The sequence below is a fragment of the Nicotiana tomentosiformis genome, chromosome 9, assembly GCF_000390325.3.
Source record: "Nicotiana tomentosiformis chromosome 9, ASM39032v3, whole genome shotgun sequence".
NCBI lineage: Eukaryota > Viridiplantae > Streptophyta > Magnoliopsida > Solanales > Solanaceae > Nicotiana > Nicotiana tomentosiformis.
Genome location: NC_090820.1, coordinates 108,770,857 through 108,790,935, shown reverse-complemented (window position 1 = coordinate 108,790,935; position 20,079 = coordinate 108,770,857). Strand labels below are relative to the sequence as shown.

The 20,079-nt window shown below is 39.3% G+C and overlaps 2 long non-coding RNA genes and 2 other non-coding genes across 4 annotated transcripts; 3 read left to right on the top strand and 1 right to left on the bottom strand.

The window, feature by feature from the left end:
• Positions 1–271: 271 nt before the first annotated feature.
• LOC117273718 (small nucleolar RNA R71) lies at positions 272–378 on the top strand. Its single transcript, XR_004503746.1, has one exon. It is a non-coding gene; the product is annotated as a small nucleolar RNA R71 (small nucleolar RNA).
• Positions 379–6,458: 6,080 nt separating this feature from the next.
• On the top strand, positions 6,459–8,779 carry LOC138899627 (uncharacterized). The gene is made up of 3 exons (XR_011411377.1): positions 6,459–7,235; positions 7,438–7,498; positions 7,802–8,779. It is a non-coding gene; the product is annotated as an uncharacterized lncRNA (long non-coding RNA).
• Positions 8,780–14,257: 5,478 nt separating this feature from the next.
• Positions 14,258–16,560, top strand: LOC138899626 (uncharacterized). The gene is made up of 3 exons (XR_011411376.1): positions 14,258–15,016; positions 15,219–15,279; positions 15,583–16,560. It is a non-coding gene; the product is annotated as an uncharacterized lncRNA (long non-coding RNA).
• A 1,537-nt stretch (positions 16,561–18,097) lies between these two features.
• LOC117273717 (small nucleolar RNA R71) lies at positions 18,098–18,204 on the bottom strand. Its single transcript, XR_004503745.1, has one exon. It is a non-coding gene; the product is annotated as a small nucleolar RNA R71 (small nucleolar RNA).
• Positions 18,205–20,079: the final 1,875 nt, after the last annotated feature.

Genomic DNA, 20,079 nt, shown 5'->3' with positions numbered 1-20,079 from the left:
CCTAAAAGGCCTCAACTTTTTGTGTCAGAATTGCAATTTGTTGCGCTAATGAATTCCAAGTTTCAACTTGATTAATTCCTGCTACTTTCTTAACAATCATAATTCTGTCTGAGGGCCATTGCACAGCATTTTCTGAAATTTTATTGGGCAATTACATTGCTTCTGTAGTGGTTTTGCTCATTATGGATCCTCATAATGCTGCATCAATTACATTTCTAGCAGGGGGTTTAAGACCATGATAAAAATAATATATAAGATATCATGATCTTGGATACCATGGTATGGGCATTTTCTTAACATTACTTTTAATCGTTCCCATGCTTGGTATACAGATTCAGAATCTGTATGCATAAAATTATTGATTTCTTGCTTTATTTTAAATGTTTTTGTAGGTGAAAAATATTTATTAAGAAATTTCTCAGTCATTTGGTCCCATGTAGTGATTGAACCTCTTGGCATACTTCGCAACCATATTTTTGCTTCACCTTTTAATGAAAAAGAAAAAAGCCAAAAACTTGATAGCATCTGTTGTGACTCCATTATTGTAACGACCCGACCGGTCGTTTTGAGTATTACAGCCTTGCTTCCCCCTTTACTGCTCAAATTGTACTTTACAGTTTTTGTGTAAATTGTCGAGGTAAATGGTTCGGGTCCAGTGAGGTTTTGGAATGAATTGGAACACTTAGTTACAAGGTTTAAAACTTAAGTTAAAATAGTGACCGGATGTCAACTTATGTGTAAACGACCCCAGAATAGAGGTTTGATAATTCCAATAGCTCCGTATGGTGATTTTGGACTTAGGAGCGTGTCCGAAAATTATTTGGAGGTCCGTAGTAGAATTTGGCTTGAATTGCTGAAAGTTAAATTTTTGGGAAGTTTGACCGGGGGTAACTTTTTGATATCGGGGTCGGAATCCGATTCGGAAATTTGAAATAGATCCGTAATGTGAAATGTGACTTGTGTGCAAAATTTGAGGTCAATCAGACGTGATTTGATGTGTTTCGGCGCAAGTTGTAGAATTTGAAGTTTCAAGGTTTAATGATTTCGAATTGAGGTATAATTCATCGTTTCGATGTTGTTAGGTTTGATTTGAGGCCTAGAGTAGGTCCATGTTATGTTATGGGACTTGTTGATACAATTGGTTGAGGTCTCGGGGGCCTCGGTTGAATTTCGGACGGTTAACAGATCTAATTTGGACTTAAGGAAATGCTGGAACTGCTGCCTACTGGTGTGATCGCAGGTGCGATGCCGCATGTGCGCGACATCAGTCGCAGAAGCGGCCAAGAGTGGGACTGGGCAGTGCTCGCAGGTGCGAGGAATTTTTCGCATCTGCGAGGCCGCAGGTGCGAAAGTGTTGTGCAGATGCGGACTGGGGTTGGCGTGAGGCGACCGCAGGTGCGAAGGGGAAGGCGCATCTGCGAGGCCGCAGATGTGAGGTTTTGGGAGGCTGGATGTTTCCGCAGGCGCGCATTGTTTTTTTGTCTGCAAAACCGGATGCGCAAGTGTGCAAATCTTGTCCGCAGATGCGGAAATCGACTGGGCAGAACTCGATGGTTCAACATTAGATCCGTTTTTGGATTTTGGAGTTCGGGTTGGACGATTTTGGAGCGAAAATTTTCCACACAACTTGGGGTAAGTGTTCTTAACTCCCTTGTGATTATATTCCATGAATTCATCTTCATTTTTGGTGTAAGATTACTGAATCTTCAAGAGAAATATAAGAAAATTTCTATAATGTCACAAAAAGAATTTTTCAAGTTTGAATACTGATTTTAAGTCGGATTTGAGTGAAATTAGTATTGTTGAACTTGTAATTATATGGGTTGTCGTATTTTATGAGTTTCGTCGGATTTTGAGACGTGGGCCCTACGGGTGATTTTTGGGGCGTAATTTTGGATTTTTGTGGAAATTATTAGCATTTTGATATGGAATTAATTCGTATGAATTGTGTGGACTGAATCAAATTAATTGTGGTAGATTCGAGCCGTTCGGGAGTTGATACGCGCATAATGGGATTTATGGAGCATTGTTTAGCTTGCTCGGCATTGGATTCGGCTTGTTCGAGGTAAGTAACTCTTCTAATCTTGGAGTTGAGGGTATGAACCCTGAATATATGTATTTTGTGAATTGTTGGTAGGTGATGCACATGCTAGGTGACGGGTGTGTGGGCGTGCACTATAAAAATTATGACATAATTGTTATATGAAATTTTATAGTTAAATAACCTTGGCATTTTCCATGCGGATTTATGTGTTAAAGAAATTGAGCTGAAAAGCATATTAAAAACCATGTTGAGGCTATGTGCTAGTATTATTGGGACCCACAGAGGTCATATTGCTGTAAATTATTGTGTTAAATTAAAAATTCATACTCAGTCATATTCATTTCATTGCATATCATAACTCAGTTTTATGACTCTATTTTGATGCATATAAATGTTTTGAGCCGAATGCCCTATTTTACTGAGTGAGGCCGAGGGCCTGATTTGTGAGGATGAGTGTGGATCGGGGCTGCCCGCCTGCAGCATACTTTATTATTATGGCACGTGAGTTGTCCGTGCAGATTATTGCGCTTAGGCTGAAGGAGCCCCTCCGGAGTCTGTACACACCCCCAGTGAGCGCAGGTACCTATTGAGTGCGAGTGCCGAGTGCTGAGTGACTGGGAGCCATGATTGATTATGAGGTATGCCTGAGTGGCAAGAGTGATTGTGAGGTATGCCCGAGTGGCAAGAGTGATTGTGAGGTATGCCCGAGTGGCACGAGTGACTGTGAGGTTTGCCCGAGGGGCTGTTTATGATTTTATCACTGAATTACATTGCATTGGCATGCACACATGACATACAGGCATAGAGATGTATTTTTTCTCATATTGTACAACATCACATCATTCATGATTTCTCACACATTTTTTACATATGGGCATAGTGATGCATTTGTTTTACATGGGTTATCCGGAAGGAAAATGAAATATATTATTTATTATTGAGAATATATTTGGAGAAATTTATTATTTTCAAACTATTTATATTATGGAAAACTTCGGCAAAGGATTTGGGTTTTCACTGATGTATTTTAAAGGAAGAACTATTATTTTTGAAATAATAATTTGGCTGAGCATTTTATCTCTGAGTCACTTCTGGTATTATTTGCTTTATGTTATTATGGACTGTTGTGGACTATTGGTTATGGACCCGACCTTGGTGGAAGCTCGTCATTACTTTCAACCTACGGCTAGGTTTATTACTTACTCAGTACATGGGGTCGGTTGTACTGATACTATACTTCTGCACATTGCGTGCAGATGTTGGCTGTTGTTGTTGTTGTGATCGATGGTTGCGGGACTTGAAGATGTACCTGCGTTCCTGTTATAGCTGCCTTTTGTTCAGGGTAGCCTTAGATTTATAAAAGCTCTGTTTATGTATTATTCAAACAGACTATGTATTTATTTCATTTCCGCTTTGTATACTCTATTCTTAGAAGCTCATGATTTGTCCTACCAGTTCTTGGGGGATGTATAAGATTAAGATGTTTATTCACTTAAATTACTTTAATAATTGTTATTGAAATTGAATAATCGAAAGTTGGCTTACCTAGCGGGTTGTGTTAGGTGTCATCACGACTAGTTGGATTTTGGGTCGTGACAATTATACCTGCAAGTTTCAACTAATTCAAAAAAATTAATTAGATGGGTGTGAGGATCTTCACTCGCATCACCAGTAAACTGACATGACTGTTGAATGGTTTGAATCAAGCCTGTGCGAATTTCAAAGTTGTTGAAATTTGTGGTTTTCTCAAACTTGATTCTCCTTCAAAATGATCCGGCCTTACATAATCTCTGAATATTCTATCGCGTCGTGGAGCCACCTCATCGAACTGTTCTTCCACTTGATATGGTGGAAGTTGTTTATTGTTATGCTCTTCATTCTCTATTTCTTCACAAGCTATACTTTGAGGAGATGATGTTTGTCCTTTCCTGCGCAATCGAAGAGATGTTTCAATTTTGGGGTCGTAATTAGCCATAGGGGTGGATGTTCGGTCGGTTCGGTTCGGTTTGAAGAAATTCGGTACGTTATTTAGTTTTCGATTTTGTAAAGGTAGTAACCGAAACCGAACTGATATAAGTTCGGTTCGGTTCAGTTTTTTAATTTCGGTTCGGTTTTTTTCAGATCGATTTTCAGTTCCAACATTATCATATTGGGCTCCTTCTATATAATAATAGGACTGGCGAATTTGTTATTTTTTTCCAAAACTTCGGACTTTTTGAAAATACTGTTTTTATTTTTTTAAAAAAAATAGACTAAACTTTGCACACTATTATGGATCATAAAATTCAAACATAGTGTAAATTATAATTTTGTGTGAAATCCTCTCGGTGTACTATCATATATGTTGTGAAAGTTTTAATATAGTGAAAGTCTTTAAGATTGGGAAGTTGATGGACTTACTTAATTAGGCTGGGTCTTTAATGGATTGGACCTAATAGTATTAATTTATTACCTATGGGCTTAGCCTATATATAACTTAAAGAATTTATATACTAATAATTCAGTTTTTCGGTTAACCGAACTAAATAAATTAATAACCGAAAACCGAACCGAAAAACTGAAATTTTAATTTAAACCGAAACCGACCGAAAAAACCGAATAACCGAAACCGAAATTAAAAAAAATTTGATTCGGTCGGTTTGTTCGGTTCTGACTGAAATATACCCGCTCCTAATTAGCCAACTCTTTTGTAGAAGAGCGGGTCATAAACTACCTGAAATCCTTAAAGCAACGTTTTTTTTTCAAAGAAAATCAAACTTAGTTCCTAAAATAGTAGTGGTGACACTAAAAAGAAAAAAAATGTATATAAACATTAAAATAGTAGCAGTAGTTAATATAACTAGTGATACTAATTAAAAACAGAAAATAAAGTGTGTTTTGTTTAATGAAAAGAGCTAGTTGATCCTAGAAACAATATTATGATACTGTAAAGTAAAATAAAAATTAATATGATAACGAAAGATACGAAAACAGTAAGTAGTTATATTGTTAATAAGAGAAAACTAGAAAGACATTACTAGTAATAATAGTTACAGTAGTAACAAAACAAAGATAACAATAATACTAATACTAATACTACTACTACTAATAATAATAATAATAATAATAATAATAAATATAATAATAATAATAATAGTAAGTTCTCAAATTAATAACAAACCAATTAATCTGAAGTAGATGTTGTCAATCCCCGACAACGGCGCCAAAACTTTGACGAGTGTGTGGCATGTATAAAATTCTAATTTATACTCTGTCAAATAATAATATAGAAAGATGTCGAACCAACAGAGATTGGTTTATCTATTCTACAGACGTTTCTTGTTTTAATTACTATTTGAGAAAATGAGAAAGAGTTTAGTTGTGAATTAACTTACTAAAAATGCATGAATAGAGCAATAGAAAATATATTATTTTTCATAAATATAATAAAAAGGTGCTATCCTCACTTCACTTAATATTTTTATTATACAGTAGATATATTTATTCTTCAATTTTTATTTCTCAGAAATGTATAAATGCCTCTCACGATTATATTTATATATTATTATCATAGTTGAACAATTAATTGCACTCCTCTCGGTTATACGAATTAATCGTTAAAATGGTAATATTAAAGAACCAGAAATATATATGTTAACTAAAACATGCTCTTTTTAGTAAGTCCCTTTCGATTACCATACTTGTTATAATTGATTACTACAATATTCGCCTCTTTCGATTACAAAGAGTGTAGAGTCAATTTTAACATATAAGTGCTAGATGACACTAAATAAAAGTTAACATCTATCAATACCAAAATTAACTATATTACTTCTTTCACCTCTTTTGATTACAGAATTAGTAAGAAGTTAATATATAGTACGAAATAGATAGATGTTAACAAATTAAATAACACCTAACTATAAAGCAGATAAAATTTAAATGAAAAGCTTCAGCTGAAATATCTGAAATTGAGGAATAATATCTACTATTATATAGAAATATTAAGATCCGCCATTCTCCCAACACAAGAAAAGTTACTACATAATGGAGTTAATACTGACAACGGAAATATTCTTGCCCATTAAATAAGAAAATAGAAAGAAATATTCAAAAGAATAATCCCCCCTACTTAATTAAAAATAGGAACTAGAGTAATTTTTAACATTACAGTTTATTTGGAACTAGAAATGATGTGAGTGTAATGGCTAAAAGAATAAAGAAAAGAAGAAACCCGAAAGAAATGAATTCCAAACCGTAGCTCTAAGCTATCTCCCCCTTCATTTCATGTCTTGGAGCAGCTAACTGTGTCTCTATTTATAGATGTTTCCAAGAGTAGTGTGCATTGAATGTTTGGCAACTTGTTATTTCAACTTTGGTAAGTTGTAAGGTTGGCTAGTGTCCATTTTATAGGGGAAACTAAGCCGGACATTTCCGTCAGAATCCACGATAAGTTAGACTCTCCATAAACCCTTACATTCGAGGACGAATGTTCCTAAGGGGGGGAGGATGTTACAACCCAAATTTGCGTACCTTAGATCATTCCATAAGTTAGTCGACGTAAATCCAAGAAGAGATTATCTTTGAGATGATAAGAAGTTAATCCTATTGGTCTTAAACGATACAAGGGTGTATAAGAGTGGTTAACAAGTATTAGAAGTGAAACGAATCAAGGATGTTGTAACCCGCATTTTCGGGTAAAACTAGAGGTGATTAATTGTCCCAAGAGGTTATGTTTTAATGTATTTGAATAATATAATATCCATATCATAAGTCTTGAAGTCAAGAGAGTTATGAAACAAAAGTCGATAAAAGTTGTCGCAACTTATGTTTATAATTTTACATAAAATTTAGGTCAAATGTTACTACAGTTTTCTCCCAATGTACATGGAATTATGGGGTGATCTTCCTATCAAATTGAAGATCTATGAGTCTACTTTCCAACGCATTAAACCGTTTGTCGATACGATCTCGGAATAGAGAGATATTCGCGTTTTTGTGAGAGTGCGCCAAGCAGCTCTCTATGGGGCCCACATAGGCGGTTGAGATATATTGATATATATCAGACCCTTTAACCCCGTTTTAACTCATTAATTTTCATTCTCTTCAGACCCTAGACACCTAAAAACACTCTCTCAAGGTTCTCTCATGATCCAAGACCCAAACAAAGGGCAAACAACACAAATCAAGTGTCGGGAATCCCGTGGCGCTAGTAAGTTTCTTGTTCTTCTTGTTGTTGCTGATTTTTGTGTTGTTCCAGCTCGTGTTGGAGGTTGTTTTAAGTGTTTTATGTTCTGTAAATACTCCTTAAAGTTCTTAATATCAACCCTAGGTGATTTCAAGTCTTCTAAAGTAATTCTAGTTCCGAAAAGCCCAAATTGATTGCTAGTTTCGCTTCCTTGTTCTTGTGGCAGAATTTGAGGGATATTTCGTGGAACATTAAGGTCAAATTGGAGTTGTTCTTTCTGTTTAAAGGTAAGGAACCCCTTACTCTATAGATATTTAAGATTATCCAAGTTGCAGCTAAGTCATTGAAGCTAGAACTTGTGAAATATATATCGAAAGGCTTGGTAGTAATGTTGTTGGTTGGTGGACTGTTTTGGAGGCTCAATATGATTATTAATGATGTTGTTTGGGCTGTTTGGTGATTGTATTGACTTGTGTGAAGTCATATAAATAGGGGAGGTGCTGTCCATTTCATCGTAAAATAGGTTGTGGTCGATACATAATAGTTACGACGCTTAAACGAAAATGATAGTGTCATTTGTCTTATTGTAGACTAAGGAGTCGTGACATTTGCATAGCTTGAGGTTGGGCAGTATATACAAGGTATGTGAGGCTATCCCCTTCATTATTTTGCACGACTCCAATTGTACATAATGTAATGAACGAGCTCCCAAAGATACTCTACTCTTAGAAGCTAGCAGTACTTACATTGCTGCCCTTCTTATGAAACGATTAATATTGATGTTACTTCTCTTATTCTTATATTATCAATGTTGTTGGTAGCTCCTTATTCTTATAAGATTCTTGATGAAGGGTTAATCCTAATAACATGTACGAAGGATACCGACCTTACGTCACTCCAAAAGGTTCAAAATGTGATTCCAATGAGTCCAGCATGCATCATATATATGTATCTATTTTACTCTACCGAGCCACGCTATAGTTGGCCGGGTATGGCACCTATTGTGCAACCACTGATCAGTTGGGTTTTACCGAGCTCCACGTGGCCGGGTACGATTCTACCGAGCCCTATGATGGCCGGGTACGTTTTACCGAGCCTATTACGGCCGGGTATGATATGATGATGATGATGCCCACAAAGGCATATGTTTTAAAAGTTTATGTATATATATATGTATGTATCATGTATTTCATGTTAGTAGCCCTCAGAGGTACCCAGATGTCACAGGTTGTATATTCCCTATCACTGTTTACATTATTGTTCTTACTTATGCTATTCTGCCTTACATACTCAGTACTTTATTCGTACTGACGTCCTTTTATTTGTGGACCCTGCATGTCGTGCTGCAGGTCCTGATAGACGGGTAGACGCAGCTCCCCCATCACAGTAGGCTATCCGGTTCAGCGTTATTGGCAAGATCCTTTCTCCGGACTTGCCGTGGTCTTGGTATGCATTTTTGTTATTGACATTATGGGTATGTCGGGGCCCTGTTCCGGCAATGTTGTAGCACTGATGTAACTTTAGAGGCTCATAGACAGGTGTCGACTTATGTATGGTTTAGAATGCCTTGTCGGCTGATTTTTTTGTTGTATAGTCTTTCATGGCATCATGTTAGCTCGTACCTTATATATAGTTCTTGACAGTCTTGTCGTCCCATGTTATGTATGTTCATGACATTATCTTTCATTGTTGGATGTTCATGATCCATGTCTACTATTTATATTGATCTTGTCGGCCCTTAAAGATAATAAGGAAGGTTAGATAAAATGTACGTTGGTGCTCGGCAAGTATGGCCCGGGTGCTAGTCATGACCCTCCAGTTGGGTCGTGACAAACTTGGTATCAGAGCAAGTCTGTCCTAGGATTGTCTATGAGCCGTGTCTAGTAGAGTTTTGATTATGGATGTGTAGCGCGCCACATTTATAATCAGGAGGCTACGTGACATCTAGGGTTGTTACCTTCTTCCTAAATCTAGATCGTTCGTAGAGTTGAGTCGTAAATGTTCATATCTAATATTCACATTGATTTCTTTCAGCGATGCCTTCGACTAGGAAGCAAGCGATTAGTAAACGGCTTGATATAGCTGTGGGCGAGGGTAACATTCAGGTGCCTCCAGCCAGAGCAGGCCAAAGTGAGGCTCAGAGTGAGATGCCATCTCATACCTCTCCGTCTCCTCCAGAGGATATTAGGAGGCACCCAGTACATCCAGTTCCACCGTCTGGCACTACAGACCACGATATGCGCAGTGCAGTGCAGTTGTTGACTAGCTTGGTAGCTGCTCAGGCTCAAAGGCAGAATACCGGTGCTGCTGATAAACCAGTTAGTGCGAGAGTTCGTGATTTTATTAGCCTAGACCCTCCAGTGTTTACCGGATCAGACCCCAAGGAGGACCCACAAACATTTATTGATCAGGTTCATCGTACATTGCGGGTTATGCATGCTAGTGATACGGAGGCAGTAGAGTTGGCTTCTTATCGGTTACGGGATTTAGCCATTTTCTGGTATGATAGTTGGGAGAGATCTAGGGGTCCGAACGCTCCTCCAGCCGTGTGGAAGGAATTTTCTGAGGCCTTTCTTCGTCACTACTTGCCAGTTGAGATACGACGAGCTAGAGCTGATAAGTTCTTGAACCTTCGACAGGGTAATATGAGTGTACGAGAGTATAGTATACAGTTTGACTCTTTAGCAAGGTATGCTCCCCATATGGTGTCAGAGATGAGTGATAGGGTGCATCTGTTCGTGAACGGGTTGGGACCACATCTGATAAATGAGTGCACAACAGCCTCCTTGGTAGAGGGCATGGATATTTCCCGTATTCAGGCTTATGCCCAGACCCTAGAGGATCGTAAGCGCCAGCAAAGGGCAGATAGGGAGCAGGATAGGGGCCAGCATAAGAGGGCGAGATTGGCAGGGTATTCTAATGAGTTCAGAGGCAGTATCAGGCCCCAATATTTGAGGAGTTCGACGCCACCTATAGCTAGTGCTCCTCCACAGTTTCAGAGGCCTCGGTATGATCGATTTACCTATTCTGGTTCAGGTCAGAGTTCGAGGGCATCAGGCTCACAATTTCATAGAGATACTAGTCAAACGAGACCCCCAACACCTCGTTGTGATCAGTGCGGCAAGGCCCACTTTGGACTGTGCCGTCGAGGTTCCGATGCGTGCTATTCTTGCGGACAGCATGGCCATATGATGCGGGATTGTCCTAACAGAGGAGGTGGTGGTATGGCTCAGCCGACTGGATCTGTGTCTGGTTCTTCCTTATCAGTTCGACCTCCAACACAAGGTTTTCAACAGTCGACAGGTCGTGGTAGAGGTAGAGGTACAATGCCGAGTTCGAGTGGTGCTCAAAATCGAACCTATGCTCTAGTAGGTCGACAAGATCTCGAGTCATCTCCGGATGTCATTACAGGTATATTGTCTGTGTTTTCTTATGATGTATATGCACTAATTGATCCGGGGTCTACCTTATCATATGTTACACCCTTTGTGGCTAATAAGTTTGGCATTGAACCTAAATTGATAAGTAAACCACTTGCGATATCCACTCCGATAGGAGATTCTGTGATTGCTAGAAGGGTATATAAGGGTTGCACTGTGATGATTTGTAGTCATAAAACCTCGGCAAATTTATTTGAGTTAGAAATGGTTGATTTCGATGTGATAATGGGAATGGACTGGTTGGCCTCATGCTATGCAAATGTTGACTGTCGTACGAAGATGGTTAGGTTTCAGTTTCCTGATGAACCCGCCATTGAATGGAAGGGGAATATTGCAACGCCGAAAGGTAGGTTTATTTCCTATCTTAAGGCAAGGAAGATGATCTCAAAAGGTTACATTTATCATCTTGTTCGCGTGAGGGATGTGGAGGCAAAGCCTCCTACTCTACAATTAATCCCCATGGTCAATGAATTTCCAGATGTTTTCCCGGATGAACTCCCAGGCCTGCCTCCTGAAAGGGAGATTGAGTTTAGCATTGATGCATTGCCTGACACTCAACCGATCTCTATCCCTCCATACAGGATGGCCCCGGCAGAGTTGCGAGAGTTGAAGGTGCAGTTGAAGGACTTGCTGGATAAGGGTTTCATTAGGCCTAGCACTTCACCTTGGGGTGCGCCAGTCTTATTCGTGCGGAAGAAAGATGGGTCGTTAAGGATGTGTATCGATTATCGACAGTTGAATAAGTCTACAATAAAGAACAAGTATCCACTTCCAAGGATTGATGACCTATTTGACCAACTCCAGGGTGCCAAGTATTTCTCCAAGATTGACTTGCGTTCAGGGTATCATCAGGTGAGGGTTAAGGAGAAGGATATTCCAAAGACGGCCTTCCGGACAAGATATGGGCACTTTGAGTTCTTGGTGATGTCGTTCGGGCTAACAAATGCCCCAGCAGCTTTTATGGATCTCATGAATAGTGTATTCAGGCCCTATCTTGATGTGTTCGTGATCGTATTCATTGATGACATTCTGGTGTATTCTCGTTCGGAGGCGGAACATGCGGGCCACTTGCGGATAGTATTACAGACCCTTCAGGATCATAAGTTATATGCTAAGTTCTCTAAATGTGAATTCTGGCTGAACTCAGTAGCATTCCTTGGCCATGTGATATCTGATGAGGGTATTAGTGTCGACACTCAGAAGATCGATGCAGTGAAGAATTGGCCGAGACCTACAACACCATCAGAAGTCCGCAGCTTCCTGGGGCTAGCAGGATATTATAGGCGGTTTGTAGAAGGGTTTTCCTCTATATCAGCACCATTGACTAAGTTAACACAGAAAGCTACCAAGTTCCAGTGGTCTGATTCTTGTGAATATAGTTTTCAGGAGCTAAAGAATCGATTGACATCCGCGCCAGTGCTCACTCTCCCAGAAGGAACAGAAGGTTATGTGGTATATTGTGATGCCTCAGGTATAGGTTTGGGGTGCGTATTGATGCAACGTGGGAAGGTGATTGCTTATGCATCAAGACAATTGAAGAAGCATGAAAAGAATTACCCGACTCATGATTTGGAATTGGCTGCAGTAATATATGCTTTAAAGATATGGCGGCACTACTTATACGGCGTCCATGTTGACATCTACACAGATCATAAAAGTTTACAATACATCTTCAAGCAGAAGGAGTTGAATTTGAGGCAGTGTAGGTGGCTTGAATTACTGAAAGACTATGACGTCGAGATATTGTACCATCCCGGTAAAGCCAATGTTGTGGCAGACGCTCTCAGCCGTAAGTCAATGGGAAGCTTAATACATATTGAGGCAGGTAGACAAGGGTTGACCAAAGAGCTTCACCAGCTGGCCAATATGAGAATCAGATTGTTGGACTCTGATGACGGAGGTGTTACTGTACAGAATACAGCAGAATCATCTTTGGTAGCCGAGGTAAAAGCACGGCAATATGAAGATCCTACCTTAGTAAGATTGAGAGAGGGAATTCAGCAGTGTAAGATTACAGCTTTCAAAATCGGAGGGGATGGGACACTGAGATACCAGGGCCGATTATGTGTGCCTAGTGTGGCAGGGTTGCGAGAGAAGATTATGATTGAGATTCATCAGTCCCGATATTCTATCCATCCCGGTTCGACAAAGATGTATCATGACGTTAAGGAGCAGTATTGGTGGGATAACATGAAGAAGTGTATTGCAGAATTTGTAGCCCAGTGTCCTAATTGTCAACAAGTAAAGATCGAGCATCAGAAACCCAGTGGATTGATTCAGAATATAGAGATTCCGACCTGGAAATGGGAGGTGATTAATATGGACTTCATTATTGGATTACCTCGCTCTTATCATAAGTTTGACTCCATCTGGGTGATAGTCGATCGACTTACAAAATCTGCCCATTTCCTGCCAGTTAAGACAACTTACACGGCTGAAGATTATGCGAAGTTGTATATCAAGGAGATTGTTAGGCTTCATGGTGTGCCGGTATCTATTATATCAGACCGAGGAGCTCAATTTACGGCTAACTTTTGGAGGTCTTTTCAGAAGGGTTTAGGCACACAAGTAAATCTCAGCACTGCATTCCATCCGCAGACTGACGGACAGGCTGAACGTACCATTCAGACGCTTGAAGATATGCTACGAGCATGTGTTCTAGATTTCAAGGGGAATTGGGATGACCATCTGGCACTCATTGAATTTGCCTACAATAATAGCTACCATTCCAGTATTAAAATGGCCCCGTATGAGGCACTGTACGGGAGGAGATGTAGATCACCAGTTGGATGGTTCGAAGTCGGTGAGACAGAATTATATGGGCCAGATTTGATTCACCAAGCCATTGAGAAGGTGAAAGTGATACAAGAGCGACTGAGGACGGCACAAAGCAGGCAAAAGTCTTATTCCGATGTCCGACGTCGTGATCTGGAATTTGAGGTTGGTGATTGGGTTTTCCTGAAGATCTCACCGATGAAGGGTGTTATGCGTTTTGGGAGGAAAGGTAAGTTGAGTCCGCGGTATATTGGGCCGTACAAAATTCTTCAACGAATTGGACAGGTTGCTTATAAGTTAGAATTGCCATCCGAATTGGAATTTGTCCACCCGGTATTCCATGTATCTATGTTGAGGAAATGTATTGGAGACCCTTCTCGGGTCGTCCCTATCAAAGATGTACAAGTTACAGAGGATCTATCATATGATGAAGTGCCAGTGGCTATATTAGATCGACAAGTCCGCAAGCTGAGAACAAAGGATGTAGCTTCCGTCAAAGTATTATGGAGGAACAAGAATATAGAAGAAATGACATGGGAATCAGAAAAGGAGATGAAGTCTAAATACCCTTACCTATTCCAGAGTGAGGATAACGAGGATGCCGGGGGAAAGCAAGACGTATTATAAAGTGAAACGGCTCTATGAGGTAAGCAATAGCTTGTGAATACTATTTTTTTAATACAAAATGGTGATATGCAGATAATGTACATATCCATAATGCTTTGTATAGTATTGTAAGGCCATAGGTTGGGTTTAACTTCTTGTAAGGTTGGCTAGTGTCCATTTTATAGGGGAAACTAAGCCGGACATTTCCGTCAAAATCCACGATAAGTTAGACTCTCCATAAACCCTTACATTCGAGGACGAATGTTCCTAAGGGGGGGAGGATGTTACAACCCAAATTTGCGTACCTTAGATCATTCCATAAGTTAGTCGACGTAAATCCAAGAAGAGATTATCTTTTAGATGATAAGAAGTTAATCCTATTGGTCTTAAACGATACAAGGGTGTATAAGAGTGGTTAACAAGTATTAGAAGTGAAACGAATCAAGGATGTTGTAACCCGCATTTTCGGGTAAAACTAGAGGTGATTAATTGTCCCAAGAGGTTATGTTTTAATGTATTTGAATAATATAATATCCATATCATAAGTCTTGAAGTCAAGAGAGTTATGAAACAAAAGTCGATAAAAGTTGTCGCAACTTATGTTTATAATTTTACATAAAATTTAGGTCAAATGTTACTACAGTTTTCTCCCAATGTACATGGAATTATGGGGTGATCTTCCTATCAAATTGAAGATCTATGAGTCTACTTTCCAACGCATTAAACCGTTTGTCGATACGATCTCGGAATAGAGAGATATTCGCGTTTTTGTGAGAGTGCGCCAAGCAGCTCTCTATGGGGCCCACATAGGCGGTTGAGATATATTGATATATATCAGACCCTTTAACCCCGTTTTAACTCATTAATTTTCATTCTCTTCAGACCCTAGACACCTAAAAACACTCTCTCAAGGTTCTCTCATGATCCAAGACCCAAACAAAGGGCAAACAACACAAATCAAGTGTCGGGAATCCCGTGGCGCTAGTAAGTTTCTTGTTCTTCTTGTTGTTGCTGATTTTTGTGTTGTTCCAGCTCGTGTTGGAGGTTGTTTTAAGTGTTTTATGTTCTGTAAATACTCCTTAAAGTTCTTAATATCAACCCTAGGTGATTTCAAGTCTTCTAAAGTAATTCTAGTTCCGAAAAGCCCAAATTGATTGCTAGTTTCGCTTCCTTGTTCTTGTGGCAGAATTTGAGGGATATTTCGTGGAACATTAAGGTCAAATTGGAGTTGTTCTTTCTGTTTAAAGGTAAGGAACCCCTTACTCTATAGATATTTAAGATTATCCAAGTTGCAGCTAAGTCATTGAAGCTAGAACTTGTGAAATATATATCGAAAGGCTTGGTAGTAATGTTGTTGGTTGGTGGACTGTTTTGGAGGCTCAATATGATTATTAATGATGTTGTTTGGGCTGTTTGGTGATTGTATTGACTTGTGTGAAGTCATATAAATAGGGGAGGTGCTGTCCATTTCATCGTAAAATAGGTTGTGGTCGATACATAATAGTTACGACGCTTAAACGAAAATGATAGTGTCATTTGTCTTATTGTAGACTAAGGAGTCGTGACATTTGCATAGCTTGAGGTTGGGCAGTATATACAAGGTATGTGAGGCTATCCCCTTCATTATTTTGCACGACTCCAATTGTACATAATGTAATGAACGAGCTCCCAAAGATACTCTACTCTTAGAAGCTAGCAGTACTTACATTGCTGCCCTTCTTATGAAACGATTAATATTGATGTTACTTCTCTTATTCTTATATTATCAATGTTGTTGGTAGCTCCTTATTCTTATAAGATTCTTGATGAAGGGTTAATCCTAATAACATGTACGAAGGATACCGACCTTACGTCACTCCAAAAGGTTCAAAATGTGATTCCAATGAGTCCAGCATGCATCATATATATGTATCTATTTTACTCTACCGAGCCACGCTATAGTTGGCCGGGTATGGCACCTATTGTGCAACCACTGATCAGTTGGGTTTTACCGAGCTCCACGTGGCCGGGTACGATTCTACCGAGCCCTATGATGGCCGGGTACGTTTTACCGAGCCTATTACGGCCGGGTATGATATGATGATGATGATGCCCACAAAGGCATATGTTTTAAAAGTTTATGTATATATATATGTATGTATCATGTATTTCATGTTAGTAGCCCTCAGAGGTACCCAGATGTCACAGGTTGTATATTCCCTATCACTGTTTACATTATTGTTCTTACTTATGCTATTCTGCCTTACATACTCAGTACTTTATTCGTACTGACGTCCTTTTATTTGTGGACCCTGCATGTCGTGCTGCAGGTCCTGATAGACGGGTAGACGCAGCTCCCCCATCACAGTAGGCTATCCGGTTCAGCGTTATTGGCAAGATCCTTTCTCCGGACTTGCCGTGGTCTTGGTATGCATTTTTGTTATTGACATTATGGGTATGTCGGGGCCCTGTTCCGGCAATGTTGTAGCACTGATGTAACTTTAGAGGCTCATAGACAGGTGTCGACTTATGTATGGTTTAGAATGCCTTGTCGGCTGATTTTTTTGTTGTATAGTCTTTCATGGCATCATGTTAGCTCGTACCTTATATATAGTTCTTGACAGTCTTGTCGTCCCATGTTATGTATGTTCATGACATTATCTTTCATTGTTGGATGTTCATGATCCATGTCTACTATTTATATTGATCTTGTCGGCCCTTAAAGATAATAAGGAAGGTTAGATAAAATGTACGTTGGTGCTCGGCAAGTATGGCCCGGGTGCTAGTCATGACCCTCCAGTTGGGTCGTGACACCTTAGGTATGTTGGTTCATTTTCTCCTCATAATTGATACAATCCAAATGCTTTTACAAATCCAATTCTCAAGTCAAGATACGTGCTCCTCTCTTCCATATCTTTTCTTTTCTTTTTTCAACACCATGAATCTTCATTGTAAAATTTAGCTCTTTGTGTTCAAATTTCTCCAAGGTCAATCATTTCCCTTTTTTCATTAGATAATTATTTCTTGCAAAGAAAATAAAAATATTACTACAAAACTTTAAAGATAATAACTAAATTTATAAATGATATTTGTTTCTTATCACCCCCACTAATAACATTATTTGTTTCGATTGTCATTAGTCAATAGCTTTAGACTCTAAAGTAATTTTAGTTAAAAATCATATACATCTCAATTGTTGATTCTCCTGGATAGCAATCATGCTAGAAACTATGAAAATATTGTTTAACTCCAATACATATGGATACGATATTATACTATACTATCTTTGACTAGAGAGCATAATTTTAAGTGTGTGTTTCGAGCTCGTCAAATTTTGGTGTCGTTGTCGGGAATTGGTAACTAATAATGTTTGAAATAGTTTGTAGTGTTAATTCAAGAATTTTTCTTTTTATTTTATTTTATTTTTTCGTTTTTACGGTTGGTGTTCTTTGACTGTGCACATATTACAGGTTTAGAGTGGTGCATGACTAGAATTTTTGTGAAGGAAGTGCTACCATACGAGCCAGAAATTGAAAAACAACTGCGACAGTTGAAGAAGGAAAGAAATCTCACCGAGAAAATAGAAAAGGTTGGGCAATCCTCAACCAAAAAACTTATGGCTAGAAATGGTGAAGATAATGTGGATTTGGATGTGAGAGAAGCAGCCCGACGAAGAGAACAAGCTGCACGGGATGCTGAGGAAGCAGTTATTAAAGATGCGCAGAACATCTATGTAGAAGAGAGGGGTCTCAAACTTAATCAACATCAACCCTTGCCTAGGAGACCACTTGGCGATTATGCTAGACCGGTATAAAATCAAGGTTTATCAAGTGTTAGACCACCTCTAATTGAAGCAAACAATTTCGAGTTGAAGAAAGGGTTGCTTCAAATCCTTCAGAATTGTTGTGTCTTCAGAGGGAAGCCAAACGAATATCCAAATACACATCTGATGGACTTTGAGGAGATTATGAATACCTTTCAATACAATGGTGTGTCACAAAATGCTTACCCACGGGGTCAATTAGAACTTGGGAGGAAATGACAAGAAAATTTCTTGATAAATATTTCTCCTCAACTAAAACAGGTAAGTTTAGAAGAGAAATCCATAACTTCTTCCAGAAAGAGAATGAAACTATTTTTGAAGCTTGGGAGAGGTTTAAGGAGATTATTAGAAAGTGTAAATATAGTGAAATTGAACTATGGATGCAACTTCAGGACTTTTAGGATGGATTGTGTAATGACCTAACCGGTCGTTTTTCCTTATAGATCCATGTTCCCCTAAATAAGACTCCCCGTAGGTGCTTTTACCACTTTATGACTTGTGGGGATGGTTAGTTCGGGATTTGGAAGTGTTCGAATTGAAATCGGAACACTTGGCTCCTTAATGTTGGCTAAATAAGGCTAAATTTGACTTTGGTCAACGTTTTGAGTAAACGACCTCATAATCGAGATTTGACGGTTCCAATAGGTTCGTATGATGATTTTGGACTTGGGCGTTGTCCGAATCGGATTTTGGACGACCCGGGAGCATTTCGGTGCTTAATAGTGAAAGTTGACTATTTGAAGGTTTTAAAGTTCTTTAAATTTGGCTTGGAGTAGGTTTTGTGTTATAAATGTCCGTTTGAAATTCCAAGCCCGGGAATAGTTCTGTATGGTGATATAAGACTTGCACGCAAAATTTGGTGTCATTCTGAGTAGTTTAATTATGTTTCGGCGCGCTCGGAGTAAGTTGAAGAACATGAAGTTCCTAAGTTGATTCAATTTGGTTTGAGGTGTGATTCTTAGTTTTGATATTGTTTTATGTATTCTGAGGGTTCGAGCGAGTTCGTTTTATGATTTCAAACTTGTTGGTATATTTGGGCGGGGCCCCTGGTGTCAATCGGACTAGGCACGGACCAAGTGTGGACTTAGGAGCTGCAGTTGAAGCACCGGGCTTCTAGTGTAACCGCACCTGCGGAGGGCTAGCCGCAGGTGCGAGCTCGCAGAAGCAAGCAAGAAGCTGCAAAAGCAGCCCAGGAAGAGCAGCCCAGGAACTGCAGATGTGGGTGGGCGTGCGCACATGCGAACCCGCAAGTGTGATAGAAGAAATTGAAGCAGCATCGTGTGTGTCGCAGAAGCGGGCCAGCGGTCCGCAGAAGCGGGCCAGCGGTCCGCAGAAGTGAAAGTAGGTCATTGGGCAAGGGCCACATCTGCGATGACTTTTTCGCAGACGTAGAGCTGCAGAAGCAGCCAACCCTCCGTAGGTGCGAAAATCAGAGATTGCAAAACCTCATTTAAGACGGGACTTAGGCATTTTGAGCTCAATTATTTCAATCTTTGGGCGATTTTTGGAGCTCTTAGAGAGGGGTTTCACCTAACCCTTTGAGGTAAGTAATGTTTACACAAATGTGAGTTAAATACATAGATCATGGATATATTTAACATGAAAATTTTGGGAAAATCATGGGTTTAGATGAAAATCCTAGATTTTGATAAAAATGAGATTTAACCAAGAAAATGGTTATGGAATTGAGTGAAGATTATACATTTGAGTTAGTGAAGTTATGGGTAACAACTTTCTTTGAAAATTTTCAGAATACGGGCACGTGGGTCCTAGGATGAATTTTAGGAGTCTTTCAATTGGGGTTAGGTAATCACTCTAATGGTTAGAATATGAACTTTTCAACATATACTGATCGATTTTCACCACATTTGACTAGTTTCGGATTTTCGGCGCCGAGTTTGAGGCCTTGGAGTGGAAATTGAGGCCGAAAAGTGAGCTATGAGACAAGGTAAGTCTCTTGTCTAACCTTGTAAGAGGGAATTCTCCCCCTAGGTGATATAAATTATTATTTGCTTCTAATTGTGGGGGCCACGTACACACGAGGTGACGAGAGTCCATGTGTAGCTACTATTCATGCTAATGTCCGGGTAGTCTAGGACCCAAATCATGGATTACTTGAAATGTTGGCACCCTACTTGTTAGTTAAAGTGCCTAAATTATTTAGAACTTGTTGATTAAATTGTGGAAGACCATTAATGGAATTTGTGGTACTTTGTGTATTTGCTTTTAATAACGGTTGAGTCAA